Source organism: Eubalaena glacialis, chromosome 20, assembly GCF_028564815.1.
Source record: "Eubalaena glacialis isolate mEubGla1 chromosome 20, mEubGla1.1.hap2.+ XY, whole genome shotgun sequence".
Taxonomy (NCBI): domain Eukaryota; kingdom Metazoa; phylum Chordata; class Mammalia; order Artiodactyla; family Balaenidae; genus Eubalaena; species Eubalaena glacialis.
The window spans coordinates 18301563-18325603 of record NC_083735.1 but is presented as its reverse complement, the minus strand read 5'-3'; the positions used below and the strand labels follow the sequence as shown (position 1 = coordinate 18325603).

Here is a 24041-nt window from a genome sequence, read left to right as displayed (position 1 = left end):
CACACTCCTTTTCAACACAATTGTACTATCTGTCATTTTGTCTTAGAAATCACAGTAGTAGTGACTAAAAAGGAAAAGCAAAGTCAGAACCTGGAACATGGCAGAGTAAGTAAAACGAACCAACCATCCCAGTTTCCCTGGGACTGAAGGGTTTCCTGGGACATGGGACTTTTTGTGCTAAAACTGGAATACTCCTGGGCAAATCAGAATGGTTGGCCAACGTAGATAGGTGGCAATTTAAATAAATACTGAGTTCTGTTCTTTACTTGGGTCGGACCCTCCATTCAAAGGTTTCCCCAGTGCAGGAGAACATTTCCTCAGCAAAAACACCACGCGGTGCCACTGTCTGGGAGCATACATTGGAGCACGCTTTCTGGAAACTTCGTCAGAAGCAGGGTAAAGATCTGGCTGGCAACATGCATGTACCTTTTATCCTAGCTTCAGGTCTTGAGTATGGTAAAGCCTGGAAGAAAGCAATGGGACAGAGAATGATGAAAAGCAGGCAAGAAGTCATCCTAGAGGTGACTGAGCACATAGAGGCACAGGAGATGTGTCGACCCGAGTCCCTTCCAGGGCATGGCACTCACCCCAGCCAATGGTCTACACATTTACCCCAAGCCTCCTCAGTCCCAGAATGGCTTTATCTTTCTTCCACAGCTGCAGAAAAGCAATCTATCTGTCCTTCAAGGATCTGTTGAAATTCCACTTCTTCAGAAAAGGCTTCCTGACCACTTCTCTCCTTTAAGCTTCCACAGGGCTAATTTTCTTCTTCAGTCATTTGGCGTTTTCCTACCGGTTGTGTCAATAATTGATTTTCAATGTCTTATCCCCCTAGCTGGGTTGTGAAGGGGTGGATTATTCGTGCTTTTTAAAACATCTGTTGCATCTTGCTTAGCCCAGAACAGGCTTGTTGATTGTCTAAAGCAGCTCTGTCCAGTAAAATACAAGGTGAGCCACGTTTGTAACTTAACATTTTCTAGCAGTCACATAGAAAAGAAGTCAAAAGAAACAGGTGAAAATAATTCCAATGATGTATATGGCCTAGCCCAAACATTACTTCAACATGTAATCCATGTGAAAGAATTATTAGTGAGCCATTTTTACATGACTTTGATTGTACGGTCTTTGAAATTCAGGGTATATTTTACTCTTCAGCATATCTCAGTTCAGGTTAGTCATGAACCAAGAGCTCAAGAGGTGCACGTGGCAAGTGGCTACCATCTTGGACACATGATAAGTCAAGAAGATATACTGATGGGGTCTGTACAAGATAGGCGTTTAGTTTGATTCTATAATCGATGAGAAGACACCATGAGTTGTTGAGAAGACTGCAGTAACTTGTCTTAACATGGTAAGGATAATATGGAACCTAAAAAAAAGAAAAAGGTTCTGAAGAACCTAGGGGCAGGACAGGAGTAAAGACACAGACAGATGTAGAGAATGGACTTGAGGACACGGGGAGGGGGAAGGGGAAGCTGGGACGAAGTGAGAGAGTGGCATGGACATATACAGACTACCAAATGTAAAATAGACAGCTAGTGGGAAGCAGCCGCATAGCACAGGGAGATCAGCTCGGTGCTTTGTGACCACCTAGAGGGGTGGGATAGGGAGGGTGGGAGGGAGACATAAGAGGGAGGGGATATGGGGATATAGGTATAGGTATAGCTGATTCACTTTTTTATAAAGCAGACACTAACACACCATTGTAAAGCAATTATACTCCAATAAAGATGTTAAAAAAAATGATAAGGATAGAGATTAGGGAGACGGAGATTAGAAATCAAGAGGAAGAATTGTTTCTGTAATACAGAATCAACGGAGGAAGAGTAGCAGCACTTCGTGACTGATGGAACATAAAAAAAAGTAGAGGAGAGAGCTGTAAGTAACAATTTAAGGTTACTACCAGGAGAATGTATAACTTAAAGAGTACCAGAAGAATAGTAAGAAGAAAGTTGGAGAGAGGTATCAGTCTAAGGAAGAGATGGATTTTTCTTCAATCATATGATTTCAAGTACTTGCAAGTTTATCTCCCCAGAGACACAGTTTGGAGCAAAGACAAGGTCTAACAAAGTAGCATTTGGGAGAGATGCCATTAAGTTGGCTGAGCCTTAGGAATGGATAACAACTAAGATTGTGAAGGTGGATGAAGATAAAATGATTCAAGAATTTATTCTTAGGGGTTCCATAGTTAGCAAGGAGGACAAAAAGTTGTAAGGATGGTAGGAAGAAAATGAAGAGATCACGAAAGCCAAGGGGGAAAACAATTTCAAGACAAAAGGATAGAAAGCCAGAGAGAATTTGAGGCAGTTGAAAACCGAGAAAAGTCCACTGGACATGGTTAGGAAGCCATCTCTGGAGCAGTGAGAACCTTTGACAAGGTGGAGGGACAGAGAAGGATTTACATCAGCTGAGCCCTCTCCTGACCCCCTCCCTGGTTTTCAGTCCTTAGAGCAACAGGCTGACTGAAGATGTTTGGATTGAGAAGGCTGACTTTTTTCAGCAGATACAGTCCCAGCAGGAATCCTGGCCGAAGGAAACAGAGACCAGCAGGGAACGGGTGGAGCTCTGGGCGATTCTTGATTAATGGCCAATGTAAAGAAAACCCAGAAACAAGCAGAGTGGCAGGATGTAGGGAAATTCATAGGGAGAGCAGTGCAGAACTGAAAACCATTGCGAAACCATTATTTGGTCTTTGTTAAAAGACGAGTAGAAAAATACGAATTTAAAAGATAATTTGTCTTATAAGGGCTTATTGTATTTTTTTCAATATTTTATTGTTTATCTTAAAGGATGGGTAAATATGGAATGTGTGGAAAGTCACCTTTAATTTTTTACATGTTTTTGAAAGGGAAATGGAGAACAACAGTGGCCTGAAAGCACTTGAAACTCTAGTGGTCTGAACTCTGATCCAATATTTTTTTCTCCTTCAACCCTATTTATTCAATTATAAAACAAGCTTCAATATCTAGTATCCAACCATTTTTTAAAAACTGGGGGATTTTAGCTTTGTCTTTGCTGAAATAGCTTGGGGATAATGGAGTCAAAATTAGAACTAATAAGAATCAACTCATTCAGCCTTGATAGTTAAAGTAAATCCCTTATTCGTGGATATGAGACTTACTCTGGGTTGTATTTGGCAAGTGTAGGAGTACAGGGTGTGGAATTTATTGAGCTACAAAAGTCCCTTGAACTTCCCTGTAATTTCGTAAAACCTTAGGAGTTCAGACATGCACAAATGTTTCTGAAATCTTTGGAAGACAACAACCTAGATTACTCCTTCTGCTGAAAATGACTAACTTGGATTTTCTGTTTCATTTCTTTTTTTTTTTTAACTTTTTTTTTTTAATTATTAGCACCTTTAATTATTATTTTATTTATTTTTTTGGCTGTGTTGGATCTTCGTTTCTGTGCGAGGGCTTTCTCCAGTTGCGGCAACCAGGGCCACTCTTCATTGCGGTGCGCGGGCCTCTCACTATCGCGGCCTCTCTTGTTGCGGAGCACAGGCTCCAGACGCGCAGGCTCAGTAATTGTGGCTCACGGGCCCAGTTGCTCCGCGGCATGTGGGATCCTCCCAGACCAGGGCTCGAACCCGTGTCCCCTGCATTGGCAGGCAGATTCTCAACCACTGCGCCACCAGGGAAGCCCCCTCTGTTTCATTTCTAAGCAGGAAGTTTGACAGATGAAAATGAAAAGTGACTACTGTACAGTACTCCACACAGGTGAGGCAGAAGGTGGGTGAAAGGATTAATCAAATAGGGAGAAGACAATAATTCCGTTTCTGTAGCAGGAATAGAGTAGTGCTAAAGGAAGTGCAAATGAAGACGTCAAAATAGCTTAGTCCATGTCAAACATTTTATTTCTAAATGTTCTATTCTAATATCCTTTGTCTCTCAGAGTCAGTCTTAAAGACTCATACTAGATCTGTGGATCTTCTATTCTTTCTACATCTAAATACATTTTAACATTTGAGTAATAACCAAAGATGAGATACGGGGTTCACAGTTAACAAATAATTGCAAACAGGAAAAGGAATATATAAATCAAAACTTTTAGTGTGGGACTTTCTTGGTGGCACAGTTGTTAAGAATCCGCCTGCCAATGCCGGGGACATTGGTTCGATCCCTGGTCCAGGAAGATCCCACATGCCGTGGAGCAACTAAGCCCGTGCGCCACAACTACTGAGCCTGTGCTCTAGAGCCCACAAGCCACAACTACTGAGCCCACGAGCCACAACTACTGAAGCCCACGCACCTAGAGCCTGGGCTCCACAACAAGAGAAGCCACCTCAGTGAGAAGCCTGCGCACCACAACGAAGAGTAGCCCCTGCTCGCTGCAACTAGAGAAAGCCCACGCGTAGCAACGAAGACCCAACGCAGACAAAAATAAAATAAATTAATTAAAGAAAAAAACTTCTACTGTGTCAAGATATTCATCAAACATTGTGCTTGTTCGAAAGGACTCATTCGTTTTTGCTTAGAGATGAAATAGCTTTTATTATTCACACACATGGACACATGTATTGTTTCAGGAAGTACCAAAATCAGATGCGCAGATTACTAGATTAAACTCAAAGATTGGTATTTTGACTAAATTAGCAGTTTCTAAATGTCAAGTAGATTAGTTTATCCCCAATCATTGTTCTGCAACCTAATTACAGACTGTCCCTTCACAATGTTTAAATAAAAATATGCGGGGAAATAATCACATAAATTAAAAAATAGCAATCTCTATTAAAGAAAGAAAAACAGGTAAAAAATTTTAGATTATGTTCTTAACCTTTAGAAATTAGACAAATACTCTTGAGTCTTGAGTCTTCACCCCCCTGTACAATGCCTCTTAGCCTTTGTGGGACTGAATGAATTTGGTGTCAGAGTCTATATGTATCATTTTCCTCAATGTCATTAATAATTATTTGCATAAGGAATCCATTTTATACTATAAAAGTAAGTTTATATTAACAGTGTCTCTATGACTTAGGACATTTACTAGAACAGATAATACTCTTGTAGCCATGTTGCTATTTAGATTTCCAGTTCTTTAATGGGGTTCTTAATGGCTTCATGAGGTACATGCGCTTCTGAAATAGTCATTGAGATTTTGTACATGGACCAGTTTCTGGAGTGAAGCCCCAAATCTTTAATCAGATTCTCTTGGGAACACATGTCTTAGAGAAGTTAAGAATGATTTAAAACGTCACATGAAAAATGTACATATAATTCTGCAATATGAATTTGGCACTTTGCCAAAGGGAAGAGCATTACTGGTAGATGAATAAAGATGTTTACCACACTACTCAACAAAATAAGGTAGATCTTTCCATCAAACAAAAACAATAATACAGGGCTTCCCTGGTGGCGCAGTGGTTGAGAATCTGCCTGCCAGTGCAGGGGACACGGGTTCGAGCCCTGGTCTGGGAAGATCCCACATGCCGCGGGGCAACTGGGCCCGTGAGCCACAACTACTGAGCCTGCGCGTCTGGAGCCTGTGCTCCGCAACAAGAGAGGCCGCGATGGTGAGAGGCCCACGCACCGCGATGAAGAGTGGCCCCCGCTCGCCGCAACTAGAGAAAGCCCTGGCACAGAAACGAAGACCCAACACAGCCATAAATAAATAAATAAAAATTTAAAAAAACCAATAATATACACTCACTGTTCAATTCAGTGCCAGTGTTGGCCTCCTTTTGGATTAAAATGAACAGTTTCATGCTGTGTCTTTAATCTTATCAGAGACCCCTAAAGTAAACAACAGCACAGCATGAGAAACCTTGGTTATGTAACTCTTACTACTCTCTCAGAAACAGCAAATGTCACTTTCTTATAAGCCCACCCCTAAATCATCAGGACTACCTATTCACATTACCGGGATTTTCAAACTAGCAACTAAACATTGTAATAAAGGGTTTACGGTTTTTACTGGTGAAGTAGTACTATTTGACAAAGCACGCCCATCTGGGTTCTATATATTACGGTCCTTGACATATTTTATTATCATTACTTTCTTACTTGCAAATTCTTCTCAGAATAAAAAATAAATCGGGGACAAAACTCCAACTTAGAGGAACTCTACTTAGAAGCAGCCTCGGAGATGCCCCTGAGGCTGGGACCTCCAGGGAAAGCAAGAATTCGCCGCCCGGCAGAGCTCGGCCTCCCCCGCCCGCCGGCGCCCACGGGCCTAGCCCGGGCCGAGCGCACGGCCAAGTGCACCGGGCCGTAGACAGACTCCGCGGCGCTGCAGCCCGACCCTCCTACCCCGAGGGCTGGCCAGCTTGGCCTGGACTGTCGGGGCGGGAGGCGGGCTCGGGTGGGGGGTCGGCGAGCGCGGGGGCTGGGGGGGGAGGAAGGGGGGCGGGGGAGGCGGTGCCCCCCGGCCAGGCCCCGCCCCCGGCGCGGCTACACAAGCGGCGCCCACCTGCCCAGCCCGCCTTCTGCAGCGCGGCGGCCCCGGCGCTCGTCTCGGCGCGGACCAGCGAGGCGGCGGCCGCTCCAGCACCCTCCCCGAGCCGCGGGCCCCGACACTCTCCAGCCGCTCGCCCACCCCCGGCCCCTCGTCGCGGCCCTCGCGCTGCCCCAGTAAGTTGCCGAGGGTCGGGCGGCGCGGAGGGGCCGCAGGCGAGGGGCGGCCTGGGCGCCGAGCCGGAGGGGAAGGGCTGGGGCGGAGGCGCCCGGGGCCGCGTCCAGCTGCGCGCAGCTGCCCGGAGGCCGCGCTCCGGCCCCTCGGAGACGGAGAGTCCCGGGGCCGCGCTCCGGGCTTCGCCTCGCCCCTTGCGGCCCCCTGGGCGTCGGGATCCGCGGCCGCCGTGCGTGTCGCGGGGGCCGGTAGGCGGCCTGGCACGGCGACGCCGCGGGTCCCTTTGGCCGCCCTGGTCCCGAGGGGCCCTGGGCACCCTCGTGCGGGAGGACCGGCCGGGCCTCCGCCCCCGCCCTGCGCACTGGCGGGTCCCCGAATTCGCCTGCCGCTCGCTTGAGGCTCTTGGGTTACATGTAGGACACCGCTCGGAGCTGTGGAAGTCTTTCCACACCCTGACCTGCCCGGCACTGGTAGGACAGGTAAAAGGGCCCGTCGTGCTGTCTGTTTGGGGTATTTTTTAAGTAAAGGTGCAGTTTTAAACCCTTTTGAGATGGGCTATACTCTTTCAAGCCTATTTCATGCCGCCTTCAACCTTGAACTCCAAATAGCATTCTTGACGTTTAGGAGCTCTGCCGGTCAACCCCAGAGTACCCGTTCCTCCGGAGAGCTTTGCAACTTCTGGGTATGCGTATATCCAATCCAAGGACTAACATTTTCAGAGATTGTATCTTAAACATATTGAAAAGAAATCCGCTCACAGAGTTATATAAGTCTTTTGAAGTGCAAACAGTACCCAGATTTCAGGAGTAAAAATGTTCAAATATTCAAACTCTCAAATATGTATGCAGAACTGCCTAAAAAAGCGTTTACGACTGGTGATAAGATTTATCTAGTCGTTTCTACAGAAACACTCATCCTTTTAACTAGGGGATATCGTCGGATTTTATTCAAGCAGAGCTATCTGAATCCCGGCGGGGACTTGAGATACGAAGTTAGTGTGTCTGTGGCCTCTGACTTGATGCTTTTTTATTCTTGCCCTAGGCAGTCTTTAGAACTTCTGTCACTTCTCTTCCCCCTCAGCATTAATAGTAATTATTTCCTTAGGAAATTGCAAACATTTGTGCTTGTGATCTTCTTCTAGAAGATGTACAGGGTAAGAATATGCTAATTATATGTTTATGGTTGCTTTTTCCTTTTTGTAATATTAAATCCTTTTTTTCTTTTAATCGCACTAAAGCTGGACATGGAATGATTTCTCAGTGAAATAGAACATATGCATTTTTATTTCTCCCTGAAAAGTTGCTAGTTAGCTACTCTGGATGACTCTGGAAGCCACGTTATTTATTAGGAGTTTTCAAGTTTCCTCCCTTGCCCCTCATTTGGTTTCTGCACTGTGCCTTGATTAGGGGAATGTCATTTACCTTAGTCTTTTTGGGTGTGCCGTGGCCTTGGAGACCAGAGTAAAACTCTGCATGGTATCTGCAAGGACTCAATTTGCAGAATCCTTGGCCTCGTTTAGCTTAACCTGTTACTAAAGCCCTTTTGATTCCAAAGTCTCTAATCATTATCCCTGGATTTAGAGGCTGGAAGGGAAGACATGGTACCTGTTGGAGTTTTAAAAGTCTGAAAATACTCTGGAGTTTTTCGTCTTGTACGCTCATGGTTTTTTGTCATTGGGACATATGTGTCTGAAGGATTTTAAAGTTCATGTTTCTTGCTTTCTACTGCAAACCTGCAGTAGAGTGGAGGTGCCTCCTTCTCAGAGTGGAGGTGCCTAGTCTCCTTTCTAGGTGGCCCACCTTGTTCTCTTCTCAGGCTGCCTTGCATAATTTATCATTGGTTCTCCTGGCTCTTCTGGCCAGACCTGGAGCCCTTGTCTGTGGCCATTCCTTCTCTTTTTTGGCCCTGCTTTTTCAAATGGACTCTCCCTCATAGTTTTCCTTTGTGACTTCTCTATTTAGCTTAGTTTCTGTCTTCCCTTCTGTTTTGTTATATTTGCTCGCTGCTCCGTATATCCATATCTGTCTCTCTATACATGTATGTATTTTTTAAGTGTTCAGAGCCATCTGCTGGTTTTATTCTGATGCCCTTCAGTGACCAACTTGCAAAACAGAACCTTGAAGATACCGGTAGGTTGCTATTTGTTTTATTATTTCCCCAAACAGGATATGAACACATTGATTTCATGGACTGGCTTCTTGTAGACTACGTACTGCATGTCAGACATTTAGAACAAAAGCAACATTTTCAGTTGAGTATACTTCTGAATATTCACATACGTAGTAACATGTGCCCATTTGGATGTTTTGTCACCCAACTGAATACTGAAAAACTCAGTTAACTAAGATTTCAGTTACATGATACCTCTTGTCTAAATGATTTTGAGGATTTAAGTGGTTAACTTAGTCCTACACCTTTGTCTGAATATTCAAAACCATGTAAATATAGCCTGGATAAGAAAAAAAATAATGATATTATTCTTTTCATTGTTTTCTGTTTTAATAGCTTTTCATTCTACAGCCTAACACAATGTCTGGCACATAACATGTGCTCCTTATTGTTGAGTGAACGCCACTGATTTTAATACTTTAAAAAAGGGTGTTATGTCTGTCTTCAAAGGTATATTCCTTCATTGGAAAGTACTGAGTCCCTACTCTGTACTCAGCATTAGACATCGAAAAGTAGTGTGCAGCTCCAATTTTGGAGAGATTCTACAATTATTTTTATATTTCGGAAACCCTCCATTGATGGATTTTAAGAGTAGTTATTTATTTTGTTGTAATTTTATGTAAAGTAACAACACCTATAAACAGATGACTTCAGTACTCTCTACACCAGGAAGCAAACAAGGAACCCATTCTCTGAAATATGAAGATGATGTTACTTTATGTTCCATCGTCAAAAGCACATGTGCTTTGGCATTTTTGTTTTACTGGTAGTAACAAATTTGTCCTGACTCTTATATTTTCCTTTCATTGCATTTCTGGCTATTTTCTAAGAAGTGGTGTCTGTGGAAATGTTGTAGATGCTATGGACAAAACCAAAGCAACAACTGGGGGTTCATTTCCACCAGACTCTAACTAGTTGATCAAGCTCTAACTAGCTGAGTTAAGATAATCAGAGGATGATTTACCTACTAATTTTTTTTTGTCCAATTTAGTAAAAATAACTGTTACATATTAATCTGTGGAAACAAGCAGTATGCTATTATTTTTCAAGTGCTTGTGGACTCTTTTAGACCTTAAATACTTCTGAGAATGGCCTCTGCTGCCATTGTTAACCTTCTCATTGGTAAGTACAATTAGTGTTGACTTAAGATTTGAGTTAATGTGGTTTTTGTTTAAAAGTCTGGATTTGAATATGTGGGTCACATCTCTTCTGTTCATATTTAGACTTTTACTTACAATATCTCTCCTCAGAAAAGTCTGTGGTTCTCGGTTTTTCTGGGTGTGTACGAGCATGAATGGTTTGTTGAAAATCTTGAAGTTTCTTACATCCAAGATTGAAACATCAGCTGGGGTGTCCTATGTGATGGCTTAGTACTGCAAATGTCATGTATTTAATTTTATGCCTTCTCCTTATCCCACTACAAAAATAAAATAAAAAATACAAAAATAAAACCCATACGTTCACACCTATTCTAGTGCTGCATACTAACTAGCGCCTCTGTTCAGAACTTGTATCATCTGGGATTCGGCAGTGAGGTGGATGAGATAAGAACATTTCATAACCTTTCTTCTAGGAGTTTAAAAAAAAAAAAAAAGCCCTGACTATGTTATATTTATTTTTGGAATATTTTATGAACAATACACAACAAAGAATTTTTATGTTCCTTGTTGATTCTTGCTAGTTTTTCCCACAGTTGTGGGGAAAATTCTTTTCTTTCCTTCGCCCACTCTGGTTTCATCAAGGCTTTTAAGTCTTCATACAGTCATACCTAATACAATGCTGTTTATGCCATCAAAGCCCACTTCCTTCCAGTGGAGACCTAGTGCTCACCGTGGATAGAGCTTGATGTCGCCAGGCATGCTGAACGATACTGTAATTAGGATGCTCTCATTTTATACTTCCACTGTTGCCCATCTTTTTTTTTATTTTAATGGATGTTTCCATTTAAAAACAGATGCTTGTCTTTTCAAAAAGTCAAGTTTAACATAAACCTTCAAGCTCACTTTTTATTCATTCTACTCCTTTGTGGGCAGAAAGATGTTATCTGAGTTGGTAACTTATCATAATTAGAAGATAAAAGTTGACGGGTTAGGGTCTTTTCTTCACTTGGCTCTGGATATCCAGCTGTCATCTGGTAAATGATGATAATGATGATAGTCACTAGTGGAATTAACAGTTATTATATATTGAACCATAAGGAAAAAATTGGTTCTCTTTGCATGTTCAGCCTTATTTGTTTACTTCCTCAATGTGAACTCGGGCAAGATTTTTCAAAGTGCAATTCAATTTCTACTTTAAAAAAATCACACTAAAATCTCTAGAATTTGAAATATATTTGATTGGTGGGGTGGGAAGTCATCTCTATATCACATGCAAATTGTATTTTTCCAAAGTATGTGTATCCTTTGGATTATCTCCCTCACCAGCCCCCATTCATCCTGCTGGTTTCTTAAAAAAAAAAAAAAAATGCATCCATTTGGTGGAAACAGCTGGATTTTATTTTTGTGAAACTAGCATGTGAAATCATAGTTTTTAGCAATTGTATGTGCAAACAAATTACTGAATACTGTTTTGATACATTGGGATTCCCTTGGAATAGGAAATATGACTTTGATTCTAAGAATATCCTAGGAGATGATCCATTTGGAGTCTTCCATGATTGGAGGTTAGCTAATCCATTTTGGATGATTATGTGTTATAAATATATACAGCCCAGATGGAGAGTCTGTAGAGAAGCGAAGAATAAATCAATGACTTGGTCTCTGTGGGCTTTGACCACCAGTGAAGGAGTTAACAAGTACACACACAGTAGGAAGAGAATGATAAAGCTACCATTTGATTGAGCCATACACAAAGCTGAAGGTATCAGGAGGAGAGGTAACAGTCTGTTCTAAACTTCTCTTTTTTATAACGTGTGTTGTGTTCCTGACATAGACTAAATGCTCCATCAATTTAAGGTACTATTGTCATCACCATTACAGTTACTATTATTGCTGTTAAAACCACTATCACTCTTCCTCCTCCAGTTGCTCTTTGGTGAAACTTGGGTCACTTAGACTTGAGTTCTGGCTGAGCATTTATTCACAAAAATTTGCATTTGGGAGGGGGCAGTAATACTTATTAATCATTTGGCAGAACTGTCTGTCATTTATTACCCTGACAGTCAAGAAAATTATGATGTTTAACTGAGAATTCAAACTATTCTGAAAGGTCTTAGAGGAAAGTGAAAACACGTTAGATTATATTTTAGGTGGAAAATTTGAAGAATGAAGTCATTCCAAAAGTGCAGTCAAATTAAGAACATGAGATTATCTTAACTTCTCACTCTGACCGTTGAGTGTTACGTTGGTTAAGTTTAGTGCATTTATACAAACTTAGTGAGTTTAAAACCCATAAGGGGCCTTGTCAGGAATATAAAAATCGTAAGAGGTCTTCAGCCATCCCTCCCACTTTTGCTTCTCCTGCAGGAGTCCCTCTGAAATCAGTCCCCAGCTACAGTTTAGTGTTGGTTCCAGTCTTGGCTTTCAGTTTAGAATGGACAAAGGACTGATAAAAAATGCTGGTTGCTGAAGAGATACTTTTCTGTTACTTGTTAGAGAGGGAAGAGTTCTTTTGTTAGAAGGAAAACCATTCAGTTCAGTTCCTACCATTGACCTAGAAGAAGAAAAAAATGTTCTAAAAGAAATTATATAACCAAAAATATATTTACTGTCATCTTCAACATAGCTCTTCTATTGTACAAGGAGGGTTTTTAATGAAGACATGGAACTGGGTACCACTGTTTCACCTTCCAGGTTTCAGGCTCTTGTGAATGTACCTTTTAAAAAAAAAAATCTGATAATTGTTCCCAAGAGGTGGTGTGTGTTGGGGGGAACAGGCAGTTGATTTACATTCTCAGTGTAATAGGCAAATCTTTATTTAAAGGAATCCTGGGGTGAATCCATTTCTACTAGGTAAAAATCACTTCATAGGGTTTTTGTTTAATGGACCTCAGATGCTCAGAATTCCTTTAATCATAATTCTTTGTTTGCAGTACACTTTGTCATGCCATTATTGGCTCATGTATGGCCAATAAATATTACCCATTTTAGATTCTTGGGTTGGGTGGTGGGTGGATATTCACTGTATTATGATTTTGAAATGATATATGAATAAATAAAATTTTTAATTTCCCCTAAATAAATTAGTAAATAAAATTTCCACAAATGTCTCCTTTGTGTTTTTCCTTCAAGTAGAGAACATCTGTACTGAATGAAATTTTCCTTTCGTTCAGAAGGACAGCTTTCTTTAGACAGTGATTTTTTTTTTCCTCCTAAAATTCCTTTATATTCACTTCCATAACATTCCTGGTATCTTGAAGCAAAGGATACTTATTATTTTTCAATGGGGTTCATAGTCCACAGGATATTTGCAATTTGCTTAGGTGCTTGTCCTGATAAAAATCCAAATGAAAACTTCCTTATAGTTTGTATCAACTTGGACATGAATTCCTCTGGGAAAAGCCTGTGTCCAAAAAAATTCAGGCTACTCTGTATAGATTTTTTATGTGCTTTAATTATCATATTAAATGACACAATTTTATACTTGTATTTCAATCCAACACAAAGATTTAAGTGGTTTATTTAATTCCGTTGTAATCTGAGCAATCGTTTGGGAGATATTTTCATGAGACTTAGAAGGAGCCTGGGGTGAGCTTTGACACTCCATCCTGAGGGTTTATTAACATTCTAGAGTGTTTGGGCGACATTAGGAATTTACCTTTGTTCCAAGGCAGCCCATGCTAGAAAACGAAGTCAAATTGACTATGATTAATCAGGCAAAGTGAGATTGCTGTTTCAGCTTTTAGTTTTTGACATTTTGCAGTGATCTGGACTTTCAGGAAGGAGTTGACAGAAGGACTAACAACCTTCATCCAAGTGTAAAACTTACTGAGAGTTCAGTTTTTTCATCCCTTTGAAATTAAAGGGCACTGCTGAGTTTTTAGTGCGTCTCAGCACTTGGAGTAAGTACTGAGCACCAGCTCCGTGCCGTGTGAGCATGTGTCTGAAGAGGTGAAGGAGAGAGGCCGGTGGGGCTCCCACTTTAGTCTCTATGGAGGTTCATGGTGTTCAGAGTGAATAGTTTCCTCTCTTTGGCTTTTTAACCTATACTATGAATTTACATAGACATATTTGGAGGAGAAATTCAAGGACATATTCTTTTTCGTAGAATCATATTAATGTTTACAACATGAGGTCCATGCTGTTTAAGCAGTCCCTGAAATGTAACTGTACCTCCTAAAAGACTGGACAAGTGAATCAGGTGGGAGAACTAAAGAGATTCAGGTTGAAAAAGAAAAGATTACATTGACATATGTCTTTTCTAATGAAAGGCTTCATGACAAGTTTCATACAGTTTTGATCAACTGTATTTGAACTAGTGGCACTTACAGTTCCTTGGTATAAGTACTGTAGTACTTAGAATTCTTTGATATACAAAGATATCAAAGATGTCAAATTCTTTTGATTCTAATAATGTCTATACTTCAGTGAAAGAAAGAAGAACCACACATATGCGTGTAAAATGCCCCTACCCCATGGGAGTTCAAGAATCCCTGAATTCCAACCAGTGGAGACCTAGGGTTTCTGGAACCCAGAATAAGAAAGAACCCTGAAATTCAGAAGGCATTTCAACCCGTGGGAAAACTGTCTTAGGAGAGAACACTTTGGGGCAGGATGGGGCCTTCCCAGTCATATATCCTTTCCCCTTGTTGATATAACATTGCTTGTGGCCTCCGAGGAGGGGCTGAGAACGGGCTCAGAGGCGGGTGGGGCAGTGAGATGCTCCGAGTTAAAGAGCTTGGACAGTAACGCAGTGATGACCATTCCCGTTTGTGCCGTGGTGGAAGCAGTTCCCTGGCCTTGAAGGGATACTTTGGACTTTAATTGTCACCAGCATCAAATTCCTCCAAAATTCTCAGAACTCTTTCCTCCAAATTCTGAGATTCACAGATGTCTATGTCTACCTATGGACCAGGAAATAAATTTGATTCTAAGTTAAGCTGAGATCATTGAGTATGTATAATACATACACAAATGGGAAGAAAAAGAAAGAATGGATAAGAATAATCCATGCTCTCTTTTCTTATCTAAAATTGGAATACCTTTCGAGTGACATTAGAAATCCAACCTTATGGCTCAATGTCAGTCTGGCATGGATCTTCTTGTAGAAATCTCTGAAATGTAATAAACTTATAGTTTAATAGAACTAAAGAGGTCATAATAAAGACGTAAGCATCACCGCAGAGCCTTGTCAGTTTTCAAAGTATAAAATAACTAACTGAAAGCTTTTCCTTTTACTTGTCATGTTCGTTTAATAACATGCCTAATGAATAATAGCAAAGCAGAGTGAAGAATTTTTAAGTTGGTTTCTCTACTGAAATTCTTATCCATTGCCAAACTTGCTTTGTAAGTGGTTAAGATCTGTAAGGCTTTGTTGCAAAAAGGCCCTCTTTTACATGCATTACATTTGTGACATAGTGGTTGTGTAGGTGGAGTAGGATGTGTGTGCAGTATTCATCAAGAAAATAGCACAAAGCGCATTTACAGGCCATGGAGAAACAATAGCGGGTGTTGATAAAATTTGTAGTACTAGAGCTTTGAAAACGTGCCTGTTGTAAACTCTCCTGAAACTTAGAATTCCACCTTTAAAACAAAATCATTTTTTCATTAGATGATAGTACATGAATAAGGCACTGCAGCCTGGAAATTTGGTTCTACCATTGTAAAAATGGTGAGACACTGTTGTGATAGCAAGTTTTGTATTCCATTCTCTAAACTTAACAATATACCGAAAGCTGTCTTGTGGGCAATTTCTGAAGTTTGGAAGCTTTCGCCTCCAGCCCCCGTGGTCATGGACAGTTACTGAGTTCTTGGCTCTAAGTGTACCGAGCACGGTGCTAGGCAGGTTTGGAAGGGAAGTAAGCGCCTGAGAATGACAATTTAGAGCTCTCTTTTAATAGTTAAGAAAGTGAGATCTTAAGAGTTGTAACTCATCTGAGGTCAAGACAGCTAGGAGCAGAGTGAAGACTTGATTTCAAGCTTTTTGACTTAGCAAAAGCGCTGATTTATATCAGGCCATTCCGTTTTTGTAAAAGCAAATCATAATCACTATAATACACTACTTAGGTGGTAGGAATTTTATAAGTGGGGATCAAAATACAATTTTAACTTGAAAGTTTTTAATTTTAAAATTTCTTGGAAATTAACATATTTGAATAAGACATTTTAGTAATAGCGACAAGCTCGTGATGTGAACAGTTTTTATTAAATAGCATATTTTAGCCCCAAAATGGAAAAATGTAATCTTAACCTAAAAATAAAAAGACTTTACATATGGATTCTAAGCTATCTAAAGTCATTAGGATTTATACCTCGTAAGTGGTGCTTTTAAACAAGTTCTGTTTGGAGTGCTGTTGTGCTATCTTTCAAAAAAAAGCTGTTTGAGTTTTTACTTTTTCTGATTATCATAGCTAACAGATGGTTTGCACTTAGTTCAGCGAACCAAACAAAAAAAGAACAGACTTTGCATAAAATTTCTGTTGATAGTGCATTTTATCTCACTGAAATGGATCATATGAACTTTCTGAATAATGAATAGCATATTTACATTATTCTGATCTTTTTTGCTACAGAGTAAGAAAGAAATGTGAAGGACAAACAGCCTAGCATTATCATTTTAAAAGTTATTCTGCTGAATTAAAGTATTTTTCTCTTCTTACTGCATTGCTAATGCTGGGTATGTTCCATGTGCTGCTTGCAAAAAAATTGTTCCAGTGACTTTGAAAGCATAAGGCACTATTTATCTCATTGAACTACTAGAACTGGTAGTAAATTAATTTTTATAAGGGTTTTAAGCCTTAAAGTTTCAAGAACCCACATCATTTTGCTAATCCCAATTTTGAAAGAATTTAGTAGAGTTGCAATCCAATATTTGACTTTCTATTGATTCACCATCACCGGCCTGTTCATAGTTGTTGGTCGATGCTTGTGTGTGGTGGGAAATGTGTACATGATGGTGGCCTAAGGTGGGCAGGATGGTATTACCGAAGTGGAGGTAACTTGACTAGTGAGGAGTGCAGGTAGCAGCTGTAGTAGTTGGTACCAATGGTAATTGAAAGTTCAAGAGTCTTTTGTTTTAGGAATGGGGCTTTACTTCATCACATACAATTTTAATTCATTACATATTAGACCAGAGAAATCAGTAAAGTGGAGCTATATAATTTCACTTCTAATTTTGTATGCATGAATCAGAATTCAGACTGTTTTCAAGAATTGGAAGAAAGGTGCTCATTTCATTGAACTAAGTATAATTTCTGTTGAGTGAAATAAAAGGGGGAAAAAAGAATGCAAAAATCTTTATTTTTTTGACCTCCCAAAAATGATGTATGTAGAATAATGTTTTCAGGCAGAGAAAGTAATTTTTCTCTAGTATTCTTGTCAACAGAACCTCTACTGCAATTATTTTCTGAATTGGATTTTCCATGTCTTTAAAGGCATAATATGTGGCATTGCTAGTTTAATAAATCATGAGATTCTAGGCTCAGAAGAAGCCTATACATTTCATTTTAAGCAGAACCATGCCTAACCATTCCTCATAGGTGTGTGTACTATGTAAGAGTGAGCTGGAGATCGTACATGTGCAGACATAGCTGCAGGAAAGTCAAAATTTCCTAACTAGTATCATAAATAATAATATTTTCATATTTAAAAACAAAATGTTGAGACTATCTATAACTGAAGAAAACAATCAGCATTTTGTCCTTAATTTCTTAATCCCCAAAACGTCTATGTAACAGTGTAGGTCAAAAAGGAAAATCCTGGTCTTCTCTCAGCCCACAAAGAGCATGTAAATATCAAAGACACGTAATAATCTTGATTCTTCCCTGCAAGAGTACACGCTCTGCCCTTACAGGATTGCTTGGGAGCAAAGTAGCTGAGCACATTCATGAGGCTTCCTTTACCTCACAGAGTCTCCCGTTGATTTGGTCCCAATTCCCTGGGTACAGGCATGTGATACAAATGAGTGAAACAGGTTAGTGCAAAATAGTAAGGAATGGTTGGGAACTGTGGTGAACCAGAGAGCAATCAATTTTAAAAATACTGTGTGTCCCAAAAACATACACTGGGAGTTGGAAAGAGTGACTGATAAAACATTTATACAGAACCAAGCAGAGTTCCTGCCATTGTGAGAATGTCACGTTGTGGAATGAGACTGCAGCCCAGAAAACCCATATTTGTATCCTAGATCTCTTTAAATATGTCAGAACACACTGGCAAATGAAGCAATTCCAAATCTATTTTCCCTTCTTAAAAAGACACATAGAAAGAAAGAGGTTGGGAAATATCCATATAGTAGCTATTGATGGGAGTTGACTCCCATCAATTTTCAGGTTTTCCAGATTTCCCTATTAAATTTTCAGGTTTTCCAGATTTCCCTATTATCTTAAAGATACTCTGAGTGGAAGCAAAATTCAATCTTGGTAGAATGTCCTTTTCCTGCTTCTTAGAGCTCATATTTGTCTCTTAGGCTAGCTTCATTATCCTTTCATTCAGCCAAAAATGTCCTCTTGTAAAAATGATCAACTAAAGCCTCATCTCCAAACAGTTCTACTTTTTCAAATTATGAATCACAACTTCCTTAAGTCTTGGAAGCATACAGTAGTGAGGATAAAGGCGGTGGAGACTGATAAATTTTGCTGAAATGAGAAAGATAAAATCTCCTGTTTGTGTGTGATCTGAATATTCCCAGCATTTACTATTGTGATTTTCTAGGCTACGTGGGTGAATGATAGAGCTTTTCTTTTCTGGTCTTGTGGAAGATTGTTTTATGTGTCATAGGTAGGTACATTGGTAGAGGTTTTTATTACCCGCTACTCAGGTTAAATATTCCATACAGGGGTACATGGGGAAGGGGAGAGACAGAGGAATTACAGTTGCGAACACTAAAATAGACTTGTTGCATAAGGTGAACCTTTAAACTTGAGGAAGGTTTACCAAATCAATATTTATTTGATCTGAATAGGGGATATGTAATGGTGTAATACCCCTTGACATTTTTCCAAGTCATCAATATCATGAGGACATACCTTGCGGGTTTTTAAAATTTCTAGTCACCGTGAACTTACATGATTATCACTTTTTTGGGAAGATGAGGAAGTTGAGTGGGGTGGGCGGTTTTTGGCAATATGGACTTTGGTGTAAACTAACTACCTATTCTCTGACTATTGGTTTGTATCTGCAGAGAATCATGACAAACTTAGTTTATCAGCCACAAAAAAGAAGTTGTATCATTAAATCATAAAATCTGAGCTGGCAGATAATTTAGCTAATACCCTTTTAACTAGACCTGGTTCCTCACATTTCTGAATCATTCTGAATCACCTGTCCTCTCTTTAAAATGACAGAAATCTAACACCTTTCTTGGAAGGCAGCTTCTAATGGACAGGAACACTCTTTATTAGGGTGTGCTGCATTGTATTGGGTCAGTGTCTTATTCTTTTTTATATTATATCCTTTTTTTGTAGTTTTGTCTTCTAGTATAATATGGAGTCATTGTCTTCTTACACATTGCCATTCACATATTTAAAGAAAGCTATCATCTCTTCTCTAAGGCTTTCCCCCACCCCAAGAGTGAAAAGAAGCAAAATGTAGAAATATGAGCAACTTATCTTTCTAAAGCTCTTTGCCCAGCACTTTTCTTGTTCACTTAACCCTTATATCACTTCTGTAACATCTCTTTCCAAGATGGGAAGACTGAGAGTCCAGTGACTTGCCCAGACACATGGCCGGTAACCCTCAGAGCTAATTGGCTAGACTCAGAGCAGGGTTCCCTCTCTGGGGCCCAGCTACATCCCTGCTTATCGTACCTGAACACCTGCATTGTCTTTAATTGCCTTCAAGTCATGACATGGCTTCCAGACCCCTCACCCTACCCTGGTCACTCTTTACTGGACGTACTTGGTCAGCATTTAAGAAAAAAATGGCAGCTACAGCCAAGCATCCATCCATTCAGGAAGTATTTGAGTGGCTGCTATGTGCCAGACATTCTCTAGGTATTTGGGATACACCAGTAAACAAAGCAGTCAAACGAAGTTCTTGCCCTCATGAAGCTTACATTCGGAGGGTTTCCAACAGGGCTCAGACCCCTTCCCCCACAGCAACACCCAAGAGGAGTTTGAAAGAGCGGACTGAAGAATTGGAGTAGTGGGTTCTGTGCTCTTAAGAAGTTAAGATGGGGGACTTCCCTGGTGGCACAGTGGATAAGACTCTGCGCTCCCAGTGCAGGGGACCCGGGTTCGATCCCTGGTCAAGGAAATAGATCCCACATGCATGCCACAACTAAGAGTTCCCATGCCACAACTAAGGAGCCCACCTGCCGCAACTAAGACCTGGTACAACCAAAAAAAAAAGAAAGTTAAGATGGGAATTCTATACGAAAACTTAAAATGATGTATTAAAAAATATAATATCTCTGCTCATTTCCCCCTTTTCATCCCTTCAAACAGATTCCTTCTGTGTATTGAGAGAATAATGCTGACTTCTATTGAATTATACCAATTTATTTCCAGGCACAAAATGAGGCCACAGAAAAACTTTTGGTAATAGAAGAGAAAGGTCTCTGATATTATCAGAAGCCATTTGAAATAAAATCTAAGCAAAATGAAAGCATGAAAGATGTGATTTGCTGGGCCCAAGACTTTATTTGTTCTGGGATATGTTTTGAATTCAGACATGTGGGGAGGACTAAGAATACGAGATATTTGAGAACCCAAGAGATGGATAAGGAATGAACTAGATAAATTGCGAAATGAATACAGTGTTTCAGAAAATGGTATATGTTTTTGTAAAAGTAGTAAAAGTGTTCAGTTTTTTATTGCAGGAAGCCTTCTTTTATGAAATTGTTTAATATTTTTGTAGCTAGAAGAAATGAGTTTTAATATATGTTAGAATTTTTAATACAGACATAAGTTATGGTACTTATCTAGTTAATTAATTGGTCCTTAAAAACTTCCCTATTGCTTATATTTTAATAACTATTATACTTTCAATCTTAAGGTAATAGTGGTTCATGAATTTGGAAGGTGAGACTCTATTGCAGATGAGGTTTTAAAATTCCAAAGTCTGCCTAGTATATTTTTGGTCTCTGCGTGATGCCCTTCATCATCAGCTGGGTCTTAGATGGGCTGCCAGGAGCCTGGGAACAGCTAGAATTCTGCATTTCTTTGCGCTGAAATGGTTATAGAGGAAAGGGCATAGAGGAAAGGGCATGGACTTTGAAACTACACAGACCTTGGGTTCAAATCTAGGTCTGTGATTTTGAGCAAGTTCCCTAACATCTCTGAGCCTCAGTTTTGTCAACTGAGGATTGGACAACATTTCCGCTGAGGTGGTTGTGAGGATTAAATAATGTATATCCAGTGCCCAGAACATAATACAAGAGCAATGAATGACCCCAATGATTACTTTTTATTTTCATATCCCGAAGCCTGTGGTAAATGGCCTTGCTTATGAATGGAATCCTCTTTCAGTTGTTTTTTTCTCCCCAGAGGATAGTCTCAAATATTTATTCCTTTTTTCTTTCTTTCTTTTTTCCCCCCACCATATCCAAAACTAAAGGAACAGTATCCTGCAGCTCTGTTGATTCTGAGTTTCTCTTCGGCAAGCTATCTTGAGCTACATGATGTAATTGTTAGCTAACATTGGCTTTGAACCAAGCTGTGGCGACAAGTTTCTTTCCTTAAGGCATGCTCTGGATAGTATTTCATCTCAGTTTAGAATCTGTACTTCATAACCGGACTGTTTATTGGCAAAGAACTGCCTGTGCTTCACTTGCAGGACGTGGTGGTGAGCGCTTTGCTCATCCAAGCGCTGTCTCCTTGGTCCAGGGTTCATCACAGGAACGCTGAACTCTGAAAGATACACTTCACGCTTATATCTTTAGATGGCACAAACCTTCAGTGACTGTAACAAAATAGAAACATTGTGAGACTTCATTCCATTGCTTCTAAAAGGTCAATGCCCGTATCATATCTTACTGTTGTGAGTCAGACTCGATTTTGTGTCCTGACCTTGATACTTCTAGCTAATACTTCACCTCTCTAAGCTTTGGTTTTCTCATGTGTAGGCTAGGGATAGGAATAGTACGTACCTAATTGGGTTGTTGGGTAATTTATTTGGGTTAATGTATGTAATGCACTTAGCCTACCTCCTAAAACCTAGGGTGTTTTGATAAATGTTAGCTCTCAGTAGTAGCAGCAAAAGAAAAAGTCTTAGTGGTGTTAGTTTATTTGTGTATGTTTTATGAACATATCTCATTTCAGGAATTCCCAGAACTCTTCTTAAATTTTAAATTGATGGTCGAATTGTCTTTAAGCAATATCTTAAAGAAGTATCTTTAAGAAAGTCTCGCTCTTCTTTTTTATTCTTGCTGCGTTTTCTCTTCCCTGGATAATTCCAAGTTGCCTGTCTCTGAATCCTGTTTCCTCCAGCTCTGTGCCCCCAGGCCAGCCTCCATGGGGGCTGTGGAGTTATGGGCTCTTCTTTTGCCTCTGACGCCGCCTTGTATGTAGGTGCTTGTTTCCGATTGCCTTGTGGATTTCTCAGCTTTGCTTCATACCCTTCACACTGTCTCTCTTACTTTTCCCTCTGCTGCTCTATCTTGTACCCTTCATTCATTCAAAGGTCACTTATATAAAGAAGATGTGAGTTTCTCAGGTCTTCTGAATAAGGGTGGCCAAGTTCCTAAAACCAGCGTTCACACTTACTTTGCCAAGCTGACTCTTTCTGATTGCTTAAAATATTCTCTTCTTCCTCTTCTTTATAAGGCCTTCTAGACTGGTCCAGGAAGAGCACCCTGCTTCTTCTATGAACCTTGGTAATGGATCCGTCATCACTGTCTACCAGCAGAGCATCTCATAGATTGAAACATCATATTCTCCAACAGTGAATAGGGGAAAAGAAGAGTTTTCTATAAGAAGAAATTATTAATGATTATTATAGTGAAACACATATATTAAAGCTGCAGTATATTTAGTTTTGAATGCTATTTGGCACTGATTTTAGAATTTGGGACATTCTGAGACTGTGATAAATGACAAATATGTTTCAAATCTTAAACACATTTTGTGTAAAAAATAGTAAATGTGTTTTAGCAAAGAATCATCAGTAGTAGAAAGTTTCTTCTTGTGGCATACGTTCCATCAAAATATATTTCAAAGCCGAGCCATATCAAGCTTAGGGACTTATGAGAATGTATTTTTGACTCTAATAGATAATACACACACACACACACACAATTAGTTCTTTAAGTAAAAAGGCCAGTACTTTTTCTACACAAAAATTACTTTCACCTCAAAAAATTAAACATATTTTAGCGTCTTTTTCAGTTCAAGGGTGTGTGGTTATATCCAAAGGGGTTATATGATGACACATAGAACAAAGGTTCTGCCTTGCAGGCTTATCAGATACATATGTTTTGGGGACGGGGTGATAAGCCAAATATATGTGACGCTCCAGCCCAGGGCATAGGTGAGGAATGCCATCCAGAGATGTGTGTTCTGTTTGAGGGATCATGTGGAAGTTTCATGGAGAAGGTAGGATTTGAAAAGGATCTTGAAAAAGGAGTAAAGAGGTATCTACAAATAGAGATTGAGGTTTAAAAGACATTCTTGATGGGGAAACAGTGTGAGCAAAGGACCCTGAAAAGTATGAGACCTGTTGGCAAAAGAGCACATGCTTCTCTTTGACCAAAGTAAGGTGGAATGTAAGGGAATTGGAGGGAGGGTAAGGGAAGGGGAAGAGAAGAGGAATAATAGTAATAGCTAATGTTTATGGAGTACCTGCTATGTGCCAGGCATTGTTTTAAGCACTTTACTTGCATTAACTGATTTAATCCTAAGGAAGAGAAGGCCGGAGGCACAGATTGGGTCATAGTTCAGACTTTGGATGATGAGGTAATGACTGTGTCATTCGGTTGGCAGTGAGGAGTCTGAATTGCCACAAGGAATAACTGAGCTCCTGTGAAGTGAGGACCATGGATGAACTGAGGTTACAGCAATAAGAAGGGTATTCACAGGAAGTTTTAATTGAGTTAACTGGGCATATTAGAAGTTCCCCTGCCCCCGCACACACACACACAAAATGAAGTCCCCATGGGCAGCAGTGTTAGTGTTTTCATATTTGCGAATTCCAAGTCTTCAAAAAAAGAGGATCTATTTTTTAGTAGAGTAGGATGTTAGTTTATTTTATACTCCATTATTGATTTGT

The 24041-nt window shown here is 40.1% G+C and overlaps 1 protein-coding gene across 3 annotated transcripts in view; it reads left to right on the top strand.

Annotated features, from left to right (window-relative positions):
- The first annotated feature begins 6438 nt into the window (after positions 1–6438).
- The window catches only part of SLC7A2 (solute carrier family 7 member 2), a 67762-nt gene continuing 50159 nt past the window's right edge, over positions 6439–24041 (top strand). For all 3 annotated transcript variants that reach the window (XM_061177554.1, XM_061177552.1, XM_061177553.1), the window contains exon 1: positions 6439–6569. The gene's annotated coding sequence lies outside the window, so the exon portion shown is untranslated. The remainder of the gene's footprint in view (positions 6570–24041) is intronic.